Source organism: Vicugna pacos, chromosome 18, assembly GCF_048564905.1.
Source record: "Vicugna pacos chromosome 18, VicPac4, whole genome shotgun sequence".
Lineage (NCBI taxonomy): Eukaryota > Metazoa > Chordata > Mammalia > Artiodactyla > Camelidae > Vicugna > Vicugna pacos.
The window spans coordinates 12,046,902-12,059,406 of record NC_133004.1 but is presented as its reverse complement, the minus strand read 5'-3'; the positions used below and the strand labels follow the sequence as shown (position 1 = coordinate 12,059,406).

At 43.0% G+C, this 12,505-nt stretch overlaps 1 long non-coding RNA gene across 2 annotated transcripts in view; it reads right to left on the bottom strand.

Annotated features, from left to right (window-relative positions):
- The window catches only part of LOC140687019 (uncharacterized), a 209,617-nt gene extending 197,444 nt beyond the window's left edge, over positions 1 to 12,173 (bottom strand). For both annotated transcript variants that reach the window (XR_012061023.1, XR_012061025.1), the window contains exon 1: positions 12,004 to 12,173. This is a non-coding gene — a long non-coding RNA (uncharacterized lncRNA). The remainder of the gene's footprint in view (positions 1 to 12,003) is intronic.
- Between the last annotated feature and the right edge of the window lie 332 nt (positions 12,174 to 12,505).

Sequence of the window (12,505 nt, the reverse complement as noted above, 5' to 3'; positions counted from 1 at the left end):
CATGACTTTTAATGGCTGCATAATACACCATCATTTAATGAACTATAATTTACTTAACTATTCTGTTATTGAGCATTGAAGTGTTTTTCTAACATTTTTCCATTAGAAATAACACTGAATGTTTACATCTTTTCCTCCCTCTCTGCTTTCCTTCGCATAGACTTCCAGAAAAGGTATGACAAGGACAGAGAGTATAATAAACATTTTAAGACTTTTTTATGTATGCTGCCAAATTATTTTTCTAGGGGGGGGAAATGTTTACTCACAATACCATCACTACCATTAAAAGTTACCTAGAAGTTAACACGTCAGAAATGAATGTGTGTCAGCAGCATAATTGGTGGGAGTCGTGAAGAGGAAAGGTAACATCCGTGACAGATGTTTAAAATTACCGCATCTTCTGGGTGTGTACAGCGCATGCAAGTCTGTAAAGGAAGAGATTCAGAAAATGCTGATCATTTTCTAACCTCTGCTCACTTTCTAAGAGACCTTCATTAGCAGAAAGGCCTAATTTCTCATTGGCAAGTTTCTAATATTAGTCCATATCTTGAAAAACCTTCCACTTTTCTGGTCCCTATTGCTAAATTCCAATCATCCTGAAGGGGATTGGTAATTGTGGCAATCGTGCAAAATGACTGCTACCTGCAGAGGCAATCACTTCCAACGCCTGCAGAACTGATGAGCAATTCATTATCAAGGATTTAATTGCTGTAAACCTGGGAGGAAAAGGGATTTCTCGTCTGATTTCCAGGATTTCACACATTCAGCCCTGCCTGGTTCCAAATCCGCTTCCGTGAGCAGGAATGTGAAATCAGGCTGTGGCAAGAGGGTAATTATACAATGCAAAGTGCAGCAGAAATACTTGCATAACCTGTCGTGAACTTGCAATGTGAACTTTAAGAGGGATGCTGCATCCGTAAGTGGGGTAGAATCTTCTTAGGTGATTAAGACAATCCTAGTGCAAGCCCATTGCTGGTTTCCACCAGAAATGCAAAAATGCTGGTTAAAAACAATGTGTAAGAGCTAGGAAGAGGCAGTAGGTTTAGTGGTTAGAACTGGAACTCTGGACTTGGACTGTATGAAGTCAAAGACTGACTCTGTTTCCCAGTCCTTCCCAGATGAACTTGAATGGAACTGACATACCCTTCACAATTCTCATTAGAAGTGAGGATGATAGAGCCTGCCTCCTATGATCGCTGCAAAGATGATATGAGAATAGCCTCGGGCATGGAGCCCAGACAGAGTAAATCAATAGTATTCCTAAGAGATCCTAAAAGTCTCCTTCATTGTCTGCATTTGAATTTGCCTGTTGACCTCAAGTATTCTCACACCAAGAACTACATTTTTAAAAGCATTAGATCCCCTGCTATGGAATCCTTGTTTAAGAAATTACAGTGAAGACATAAAGTGCCACTTACTGAAGCATCACCATGTATCAGAAACAAGCATCATGACATTTAATCCTTACCAACGACTTTTTAAGATAGGAGCCATTTTGCCCTATTTTTGCATACTATTGTGAATCAGGGTTCAAATCCTGTATCTTCACTTTATTAACCACGTGATTCAGGGCAGGTGACCTCTCTAAGCTTCATTTTCCTCACATGTAAAACAAGGCTAATAATAATCTTGACTTCACCTTACTGTGATAGCTGGCACATATTAAGTGCTCAAGTCATGCAGAATCTTATTATTATTTATATATCATTTACTTTACTGATAGTAAAGAAGCTGAGGGTCATTCAGGTAAGTTACGTAACTTTCCCAGGATCACAAAATTAATGAGTGAGGTGAGGCTGGAATCCATATGTCTGATTCCAAAGACCATACCCATTTTACTATAGCACGTTGACAAACTGTACTGGGGTGCTAATTATCCACTTATTCTCACAATCCTATCAGTCAAACAAAATTGTAACTGCTAAACAGCTTTCTTACCAAGCAGACAAGCACGTTGTGCTGAAAACAGTGCCTCTGCTTTCTCACTTCTGCCTTTATTCCACAGTTGTTCTGAGGCCTCGAAATGATGGCTTGAGCACAATATTTGCTTATTAAGCAGTGGTCATTATTTTCGTATTTTATCATCTTGGCCCAAAGAAGCAACAATGATAAATGACCCCGTAGTTAAGCTGTGTAGGCTCACTGCTGAGAAATGCAAGTTTTCTGTTGAGGTTTTATGATATAAAAACATAGTTTAGAGGTTGCCGTCTCTGCAATCAAACACCTTCATTGTTGAGGTACTTTGTTTGGCCTGGGAACTCGGTGTTGTGGTAGAACCTGTTAACACCTACTAGAACTATGCCTGCAATTTGTGGAGCAGCCACTAGATGGCGTTTGTCTCTGCCTTCACAGACCAACTAGATTTTCCCCAGGTACGGATACCTAGAGAAAGCAAAATTTAGCCCATGGTTCACTTTTTGGGTACATCAATATCTTAGTCATATATCTTGGCTAAAGACAAAACTCTGATAAATGTTCATAAATTGTGACTAATTACTAATAAGTCAATTAATGACAGCCCAGATTGTAGTTATACCCACATAAAAAGTCACTGGTAAGCTGAAACCTGACCCCTGGACTTCACTGTAAATTTTGGGGAGGGGGGATTAGCCACTGATATGAGACCCCACTGCTAATAGGTGGAATTCACACATAGTTGTGATAGTCAAAACATTTTTTTGAACATAAGAAGCAGAAATGTCTAAGAATAAATGGAGACCTCAGTTTAAGATTATAAATTATAACATAAGGAGATGTAAATGGATATTATTTATCTACTGTCTGCCTGCATTCCGCATTTTTCATATATAGATCTTTTGTTTGCAACCAACGTGAAGTAACAAGGACCAGATTTATCTTCTTAACATACCTAAAAAAGTGGGTGCAATAAATGAAACTTCTGTTTTCTGATATTGGTCATCAGGCAGTGCAATACAGTGATCCCTGGAATAAAGGAACCAAATCAGGTAAGTCTCACAAACTGTCCCACCTAACTACTGGAGAGTTTTCAGGCCACAGTGTAAGGAAGAGAAACTCAGGCAAAGTCCAATGATCTCTCTGAGTTAAGGTGGAGCTGGAAATTCAGAAAGACCAAGGTCATTGGTCTCTGGGAAGAGTAGTGGAGAGGAGAGGGAAGGAGGGGAGTGGTGAATACACACACACACACACACACACACACACACACACATATACACACGCAGGAATACTACTCAGTCATAAAAAAGAACAAAATCTTGCCATCTGCAGCAACAGCAACATAGATGGACTTGGAGGACATTATGGTAAGTGAAATAAGTCAGGCAGAGAAAGACAAATACTGTATGATATCACTTACATGTGAAATCTAAATACCACAAACTAGTGAATATAACAAAGAGAGAAGCAGACTTACAGATATACAGAACAACTAGTGGTTACATTCTTAGTAAATTATCTAATTTACTAAGAGGGAGAGGGAAATGGGGAGGGGCAATATAAGGATGAGGAGTAAGAGGTACAAACTATTAAATATACAATAAGCTACAAGGATATATTGTACAACACAGAGAATACAGTATTTTATAACTATACATGGAGTATAACCTTTAAAAATTGTGAATCACTATATAGGACACTTGTAACTTATATAATATTGTACAGCAACTATACTTCAATTTTAAAAAAACCCGTCAACCTAGGATTCTACAACCAATGAGAATGTCTTTTAAAAATGAAGGTGAAAAAAAGAACTTCTCAGACATACAAAATCCAAATATTTTAGTAGAAGCAGATTGGCACAAGAAGAATGTCAAAGTAATTCCTTTGGGCAGAAGAAAAATGATCTCAGATGGAAATCTGGAGCAACAGGGAAGACTGCAGAGGACCAGAAATGGTAACCACAGGGGTATGTACGTGATTGTTCTTGTATTTTTGATTTCTTTAAGACAACTGTTTAAAGTATATATAATAATACTCACAAGGATTTGGCATGTGGAAATCAGAGTTCCCATTCTAGAGATGAGAAAACTAAGGCTCATATACATGAAGGATTCACCCAGGGTCACAGATATGTCTGTCACCAAAGCCCTCGCCCCTTCCAAGAAGTTTATGGTTCTATGGCTGTAACCATGTGTTATATGGTTCTCACTGTGAAATTGATTCATATATTTTGATTTACTGAGAACATATTCAGAAATGTGGAGGGGCTTAAAACAGAATGCAGTCAGTCAGAATGGATCTGGACTAACTGAGTACCTGCTTGCAGGACAGAAGTCAGAGGCCAGTGGATCTTAGGTTTGTCTTGGCACAATTTCCTCTCCACCTCATTTCTCTGTGAACAGGGCATTTCTAAATGGTTCATTTTATGCTTCCTGATGTGGTGTATCCCTTTCTTTCCCAGAGCAGAATTTCTCTCACTGTGCTGTATGAGCAATGAGCACATCATTAAGTGTGTTCTGTGTGTGAAACATCGTGGGAACAGTCAGTTCAGCAGGCTTATTTCCTATCGGATACCATAAAATCTTAAATATGTTAGCATACATTATAAATCTCTAAGGGAGGAAAGAAAATATATGGGACTTCCCGTAATAATTTTACCCCAGGAAACTTCTTCATGCAACTCTTAGTACTAGAGCATAACTTAAATACTCTCTTGTTGGCAATCAAGATACCAGGTAATCAGAGGATGCAATCCTCGAAGTTTATGTACCCTTAGTATTTTTGCTGGGTTTTGGAAAATGCAAGTATGCATTGAGTGACGTCACTGGTGGCAAGAATGCCCAGCTCTACTGGTGACTTTTCCAACATTAATAAGTAAATATTGAATGTTGAAGCGTGAGGAGTACCCAAAAGAAGAAATTGGTGTTACCACCAGAGACTCCTGGAAACAAAACATTTCTAAATTGGGGGCAGAGGCTATATTTGCCAACTTGCTCTTTTCTGCGAACATCCTTCTTGGTTATTATGGGATACGAGTTGCTATGGTGATGAGAGAAATGTTCCACTGGATGCAGATTGGGAAAGATGTTACAAAGAGAAGAGGCTAGTCCAATGCATCTCAGATGTTAATGTGCTTATCAGTCACTGGGGAGCTTGTTAAAATTCAGATTTAGATTTAATAGGTCTGGGATAGGATTCAAGATTGTGCTTTTCTAAGAAGCCCTGAGGTGATGCTGATGTGGCTGGTCAATGGACCACATTTTGACCACTGTCTGTCCTACACACATTTTGGGAAGTGTACATTCTTTCCTATGAGGCTTGATGCTAACGGGCCTGATGTGACTGGGCCTCACGGGAGGCTGCAAGCAGGACTGCTCTTTATTTGCACAGCTCAACCTCAAGTAGCAAGAAGATCCTACCAACCAACAACCTGTGCTCCCAACCAGTGAAACAGACAAAACAATTAAAAACCCAAACTCTTTACCTTGGACTTCTAAGCCATCCAGAAACCGCCTCTACCTAACCTTATGTTCTTTTCTACCATTGTGGTTCCTCCCAGAATGCACTCTTGAGACACGAACCACTTGCTCTTCTGGGAGAAAAAAAAAAATCCCATGTTCTTCATCCCCTGTGTCTTTGTACAAGCTGCTCTCTTTTCACGCTCTATGGCCGCACCGAGATGTCCATCTCAGACTTCCTCATCCCACAAAGCCCAGTTAGTTCAGGCTCCACTTTCTCTAAGAAGCCTTCCAAGCACCCCGACCAGGATAAACTGCGCGCCCCCCGACTGCCCATCCTGGGCATTGATAGCCACGTGCTTATCCCGGAGTGCACTTTGGACTAGCGCTGCGTGCGTTACGTCCTCTGTCCCCGTTCCATGCTGAGCTCATGGAGATAAGAAGCCTTGTCTTAACTATTTTTAAATCCTCTTCCCTGTAGTACTTACTATGGAGACATGCCACGATAAATACTTGTTTAATTAGTTAATTAAGAACACAATGTAACAGTCCCTAGGAGGGGCACTTACCATTTTACTTTGGAAATGAGACGTAAGAAACCATTTGAGAAAAAAAAAAAAAGACTAAAGATAATAGCAATAGTTATCACATACTGAGAGATTATTAACTGCCAGGCACTGTACTAAGCGTGTTTCACATACTGTCACTTAATCCCCAAACTCTATGAGAATAGAAGTTATCGCCATTTACAGAAGAGCAAACTGAGATTTAGAAAGACAGATGACTAGTCTGAGGTCCCTGGTTCTGAAACGTAGATGCACGTTGTCATTGCCTGGGGAGATTTAAGAAACATTGATGCCTGGGTCCCATCCCCAAAGACTGCGCTTTCACTGGTGTAGGACGGGGCTTGGGTATGAGGACTTTGAAGCTCCCCAGGTAACTTTACCATGCAGCCAGGGCTGAGAACACTGGTAGAGAACACAGCTAATGCACAGCTGGGTCCGTCTGACTTCATGGCTTGGATGTTAACTTTGAGTTTCATTGCCAGTAAACAAAGGTAAGAGAATTATTTTATTTTATTTTGGGGGGAGGTAATTAGGCTTATTTATTTATTTTTAACAGCGGTACTGGGGATTGAACCCAGGACCTCATGCATGCTAAGCACGTGCTCTACCACTGAGCTCTCCCCTCCTCCAGGAGCATTTTAGAGAGGGGGAGATTAGAATAGGCTGGCAGAGTTGAGGATGGAAGAGGGACCTGATTTTGGCCACATTTAAGATCTCGGTTTGGAATACAATTGTTACAGGGAAAACGGAGGCTCTCCAGGTTTTGCGAGCAGTTTTGGCACCTGGTCATTACATTGAATTTAGTCTGGAGGTCCTAAATATCTGACCACCCCTGCCTAGGTTAATCCCTTTTGTTGCAAGCATACAGCAAGATAAGCCACCAGAAGTAATCATCGTTATACCACAGATGAGGCACAATAGCTGTAACTGACTGAATAACATGTTTTTTCCATTTTCATCAGTTGCCTATGCCTTATTTTATCTCCTAATTACATGGCAGGCTGATCAAAAAAGCCTTCCAAAATTCTGCTCGGAGACATTCCCTCCTGCAGAGGAGGCGTCCTGCTTGCCCAGCTCATCCTCAACTCAGAAAAACAGCAGAGCTAATGGAGGGGCAGGAGGAGGGGACAGGGCTTTGGCCTCTCCCAGTCTTGCAAGGTGAGAAATCAATGTCCTCTGCATGTGCACAGAGGCAGGGCTCCTCTTTTGCTCAAGAAATGCTAGAGGAGGCAGAATAAGGTTCAGGATTCACCTTCTACTTAGAAGCAGGGGGAACACGTTTTGAGGACTTGCTCACAGGTAGAAGCCATATTGTTGGAGAAACTTCCTGCCGAGGCTGGAAGAAGGTGGGTGTGGGTCCTGGGTGATGAGGACAAAGGACTAGTTTGACCCAAGATGGACTAAAGAGGAACTGCTGAGACGGGTGGAAGAATTAACGGCAGGGAAGGAGTGAAAGTCATAACCAGTGAAGTGCATCCATTCTTAAAGTTAGTGGATAAATACATGCTGGGAACACACTCTGTGTGATTTGCCAAATATGGTAAATAAAACCGATCCGGTCATTGCCCTCCTAGAATTTACAGGGTAGTGAGAGGGAAATCAGTAAGTATTGTTGGTGTCCTGGGTTGAATGGTATCCCCAAGTATCCATGCCATCCAGAACCTCAGCATGTTTGCAAAGAGGCTCTTTGCCAATGTAATTAGTTAAGATGGCGTCATACTGGATTAGCGTGGGTCCCAAACTCAGTAACTGGCATCTTTATAAGAGAAGAAGAGGAGACACAGAGACACAGAGGAGAACAGATGCCGTGTGAGGATGGAGGCAGGTTTTGAGGGAAAACTCTCCATGCCAAAGAATACCCAGGACTGCCTGCAACCCTGAGGAGCTCCCTCAGAGGCTCCAGAAGGAACCAACACTGCTGACACCTTGATTTCCTGTTTCTAGCCACCCAAAGCATGAGAGTATACATTCCTTTTATTTTTAAGCCACTCATTGTTGCGGCAGTCCTGGAAATGAGTATCGCTGGATTACAGATTTGTACATTACACTCAGAATTCAAAGAAAGTGCACCATTTATAGCTCCTGAATTAACCTGATTACCCTCACAAATCTTTATCCCAAGTGGTCGTGGGGAAAACATGGAGTTAGTTTAATCAAGGTAACGCAGTCTGATGCAACACTTCAATCCCTTACCGTGAGTTAGCATCTTTCTGGTGTTCCCCGTTTCCTTCTCCTCTCCGTACACTTATTCTCCACTGGGCACTGGATCGGGATCAGGAGGCAGGAGGACATGGCACTGTGGTGGTGGGGCAGGAAGGGGCCTCGGAGCCATCTACACAGGCCCATCCACTGAATCTAGGCTCCCCTGGTCTCCATGGTGATATCCCTTGTTGCTGCCCGGTTTCTGGGCGCCCTGCTTGGCAGTGGACCACGTGGAAGCCCATGACCCAAGAACTTTAGACCTGTGCTCACCTAACCCATTCAGGGCCTGCGACAGGTCCCTCCCTGCTTCTCCTCAAGCTGCACATCCCTCTGAAGTTGACCGCTCCCTTTCAGCACCTCCGCTGGACAGGCGGCCCCCCCTGTAGCATCCTAACCTACGTCACTTGGCCTCCAGAGCAGCAACCCCTAAGGCAAGCTCTGTAGTCGTGCCCAGCTAACATCCGGGTCCCTCAGTAATTCGGAAAAAAAATTCTGGCTTTTTCCAGTCCCCACAAGAGCCAAGGGAGGCTTAAGATACTGTCTCAGACTAACCTCCTTCTGCTTTCACTGCCTCCCCCCAGCTCCAATGTATCTAGCTGGTTTCTCCTCCCTGCAGTTCAGCCCAGAGAGCCTGATAAAGATATGTGTTTCACCACCTGCTTGGTTGAGCTGCTAACTTCCAGCCCCACCTGAAACAGCAGGAAGGGGCCGTCAGCTCCTCTTCCTGTCTCACAGTGATGTTCCCTAGTCCACGCTCTTCTCTTCCCCAAGCTGGCAGTTTCCTTCCTTCTTATTCTACGGCTGTGTTGAAAGAACATGATTTACCACAAAAAGGAGAAAACCCATCTCTTTAAATTTTTTCAAAATAGCATCCTCATTATGAGTAAACTGATATGCAAGTAAAACTTGCGATCAGGAGTATTAAGAATAAAACAAATGGCTCACAGCGAAAGAGAATGTGACAATGAATGTATGTATGTTCATGTATAACTGAAAAATTGTGCTGCACCCTGGGATTTGACGCATTGTAAAATGACTATAACTCAATAAAAAAAAGTTTTTTAAAAAAAAGAATAAAGCAAATGGAGTATAACTGGCAAAACAGAATCAAAGATTGCTTAAAATAGTTAACACATTTAGGGCTCAGTAAGCCTTCAATATACTTGTTAATTGTAGTTGTTGCTTTACTTGTCGCATTGTTATGGGCGATTCCACTATGAACTGTGGCAACTGACAAGATGTCACAACTGAACTGGTGATGAGTATGTGGCTTGACTGGTGTTGACATCAAGCACTATTTCCAAACACGAAGGCCACTGCCAGAATTCACACGACGTTTTCAAAATTTGCACCAAGTACCAAGACTTCATAAATTGTATCTCTGTAACGACAGCTGTCTTTGTTTCTATCAGCTACAGCATCCACTCGTGAAAAGGCTGCAACTTCAAAAACATAGTAATCTATCTCATTTGTCTCGGTCACTGACCTGCCGTCCAGACTAGGGAAGATCCATCAACTTCAGGACCCCAAGAGCCATGGCAATGGCCACATCAGCAAGAACCAGAAGCACCAGCGAAGTGGGGTCGTGCTGGTGGCAGGTATCACCGTACAATCAGCTTAGACAAATCCCCCAGGTTACTTTGATAAGGTTACTATGAGACATTACCACTTAAAGAGGAATTGGCACTTCTGCCCAACTGTCAACTTCTATAAATTATGGATCTTAGCCAGTCAGCAGACCTGGGTAAATGTTACCAAAAACAAGACTGGAGATGCCCTCATGGTGGGTGTGATAGATACAATCACGCTACTGAAAAATATTCTGGAGAAGGGAAGTTCCCAAAGCCACCTGTCATCTTAAAGGTCAGTTTCTTCACCAAAAGAGCCAAGGAGAAGATTAAGAGCAGGAAGAGGGGTCTTGCTGAAAAAAATGCTTTAAAAATACTAGTAGCATAAAAGGTTGGCTGTCATTCAATGTCCCCTCTGTCATCCCTCAGTCTGGGAAGGGCATCTCTGCACGTTTACCACCTTTCAGCTCTCAGCGCTCTCACACCACAAGCTGCACTGAAGAGAAAGGGGGCTCTTCCCAGCCACTCATTTCTCATCAGCCAAGAGCTGCTCTTGGATTGGGTGTTGTGACCATTCCCCACAAACTGTTCTATGTCTCATATTATAGGCTGTACATCTCCAGGATCTTCTCAACTTTTCTCTACCTGTACGCACAGCATATGTGCTTCCAGCCCCCCTCCAATCTTCTCCCCTGCTTGTCAACTTGCTAAAAATCCTCTGTCTTCTTCAAAATTATTCTGATGTCATCCGTCATCTCTTCCATGAAGTAGTCCCTGCTCCTCCCAAGGAAAGTTAGTGTATCCATTCTCGCCAAAACCCCTATCCCTTGTAGGCATTATGATTAATGCATCTAATGTCTTATATCCCGTGCATTTATTGACATGATTGTCTCTGTTTACTTTCTCAAGGGAGCAAATTGTATCCTATCCAACTGTCAAGTGAGGTCAGGGCTTCTCCTGGGGAACTTGAAGAACTAGGGATGCCTGGGAGAATCCCCAGAGGTTCCAGTTTAATGAGTCTAGGGTTTGGCACTGGGTTGTGCTTTTGTATCAAATTGTTTCTGAGTGCCAAGGTTAGCGCTCATGCACAGCCAATGTTGAGCGCCATTGTCCCTCCGCCCAGCACAGGGCTTGGTGTGCTATACCCCGTCATTTAACTGTTTCGTGTTCCTCATGTTTAATGCTCTTAACCTTTAGCAGATTTCCCCCCTACGACTGTTGTTAGGATGAGTCACCAAAATATCATTTCTCCCTGAAAAACTAAACAAACCTTTGAAACAGAAGTCTCCATCCATCACTGCCCTCCTCCTAGGGCAGCTCATAAAAACACTTGAGAAATAACTCCCTCTGAAGGAGGGAGGCTGGCTGTTGACTTTATTATTTTTGCACGAAGCCCACGTATACCCTGGGAGATACTCTGTGGCCCAGAAACAGAACTCTGGAACAACAATGACAACGACAGACCTGATACGAGCCCCCACAATGTCTGAATCCCCAGCTTCTCTCCTCCCCCAGCCTTGGAACCCAAAGCCTGTTCAAACTGCTTTCCAAATAAGACGAGGGCACTGTTATCAAGAGGGCTGCATAGCCATCTGCGTGAGGTTTTCCTTTTTTTCTTTCTGTTTTGATTGGGGAGTTCCCACTGTGATGCTGAGATGCAAAGACAGAAGGAGGCTTTTGCAAGAGGTAGACGATGGTTTGAGCCAGGAGCCGCATACTTCTGAGGTTATATAGAGAAAAAAAGAAACTTGAACCGTTCTTATCCTAATGACCTGTTCAGAGCTTCCCCCACCGGCCCCTCCCTTAGTGGTTTGATCATCTGAAGACAAATTGGGGATGCTCTGGTACTAATGATGTTGACCCCGTTTGCTTCCTGGACCATTAATGAGGAGCTTCATTCTTCTCCTTTGGACCTAGCTTGACCTGGAGGCCAGCCATCCTTCTCCATGGTGCTGATTTATACATATTCTAATATGCAGGAAAGGGTTAGGCTTAATGAATGCAAACAGAATTTGATTCTTCCCCTTTATTATTTTGAAAGCCGTATTAACCTGGGCAAGGCTGACCTTATGAAAGCTGCAGTGAGAGTCTGCCCATGTTGGGGGAAGCCATCAATCGCCTGAAAATATCTCCCCTGATGCTGATAACCCATCATTCAAAATGCATTCTTTGAAACTGAGAGCAGCTCGTGTAGTGCCAGACACCTGTCCCATCCCCATGTAATAATAACACCAACATTCCAGGACCAGGGTGGAGTCCAAGAAGCTGAAGGTATATGATCCAAGTCATTACCTGGCATATTGGAGGTGAAGAGGGAGAAGAGGTTGGTTCTGAACAAGCCACATCCACTGTCAGATTTGAGGTAGAGTGAGGAGACCAGAGCTGGAAGGAGCCCAAAGAGGTGGGGCAGCAGGCATTCTGATTTAGCACGAAGGGGACAGACTTGCCATTGTAAAGGTGCAGGACCTAAAAAGAAAATACAGAGAATTAATAATATTTATACTTTGCATGTGACAAGCATTTTCCTTGGCTCTGGCATTGTGCTAGGAGTTTGACATGCATTGTGTCATATGTCCTCATAAGAACTACAATTATCATCACCTGTATTTTACAGATGGGGAAACTGAGGCTCAGGACAAGTGAGGAATTGCCCAAAGTCACACAACCAAGCAATAGCAAAGCTGAGATTTGATTCCAAATGACTGGATTTCTCAAATAGTGCTGTGGACTTCTATGCCACACTGCCTCACTGTCAGGGAGCTGGACAGTTTGAAGTCCTAGGTGCTGAGAAGGC